Source organism: Physeter macrocephalus, chromosome 8, assembly GCF_002837175.3.
Source record: "Physeter macrocephalus isolate SW-GA chromosome 8, ASM283717v5, whole genome shotgun sequence".
NCBI lineage: Eukaryota > Metazoa > Chordata > Mammalia > Artiodactyla > Physeteridae > Physeter > Physeter macrocephalus.
The window spans coordinates 52,638,872-52,640,032 of record NC_041221.1 but is presented as its reverse complement, the minus strand read 5'-3'; positions in this window follow the sequence as shown (position 1 = coordinate 52,640,032).

The following is a 1,161-nucleotide window of genomic DNA, read 5'->3' as shown; positions in this document are numbered from 1 at the left end:
TACTTAATTTGATTTAATTTGTGATTATGTGACTGGAGAGCAAATCCAAAGATGATCTATCGATTTTCACTTTTTCTGTTAAATAGTAAGTATATGGTAATTTTATTTTTTTTCATAAACTTACTTATTTTATTTTATTTATTTTTGGCCGCATTGGGTCTTTGTTGCTGCGCGCGGGTTTTCTCTAGTTGTGGCGAGCGGGGGCTACTCTTCGTTGCGGTGCGTGGGCTTCTCATTGCAGTGGCTTCTCTAGCTGTGGAGCACGGGCTCTAGGCACGTGGGCTTCAGTAGTTGTGGCTCGGGGGCTCAGTTGCTCCGCGGCATTGAGGATCTTCCAGGACCAGGGCTCAAACCCGTGTGCCCTGCATTGGCAGGCGGATTCTTAACCACTGCGCCACCAGGGAAGCCCAGTATATGGTAATTTTAAAAATTCATTTTGCTCGGGCTTCCCTGGTGGCGCAGTGGTTAAGAATCCGCCTGCCAATGCAGGGGACACGGGTTTGAGCCCTGGTCCTGGAAGATCCTCAATGCCGCGGAGCAACTGAGCCCCCGAGCCACAACTACTGAAGCCCACGTGCCTAGAGCCCGTGCTCCACAGCTAGAGAAGCCACTGCAATGAGAAGCCCACGCACCGCAACGAAGAGTAGCCCCCGCTCGCCACAACTAGAGAAAACCCGCGCGCAGCAACAAAGACCCAACACTTCAACGAAGAGTAGCCCCCGCTCGCCGCAACTAGAGAAAGCCCATGCGCAGCAACGAAGACCCAACGTGGCCAAAGATAATAAATAAATAAATTAAAAAAAAATTCATTCTGCTCATTTGTCCAACATAATTTGAGTGCATTGCTCCAGATGAAAACATTTGTCATTTGGAGGATTCTGTTTTAGGCTTTAAGCTCCTACATAATAATTACAATATAGTCATAGGAATTACCAAAGAAAATAGGAATATTTCCAAAAGTTTGTTTTAAGTTAGTTGCTTTTGAATCTTAGACACTGTCTTGTATAAAATTTTTGCAAAGATTTTGTATCCCCTATTAGGTGGTGAGGACTTTGTCCATTTTGATATCTGCTCCTTCCTCCTTGGCCTTCTCAGCCTTCAACCCCACTTAGAACAGTGCTTCTCACATATATGCAAGTTGTTGTGTTTTGTTTTTTTTTT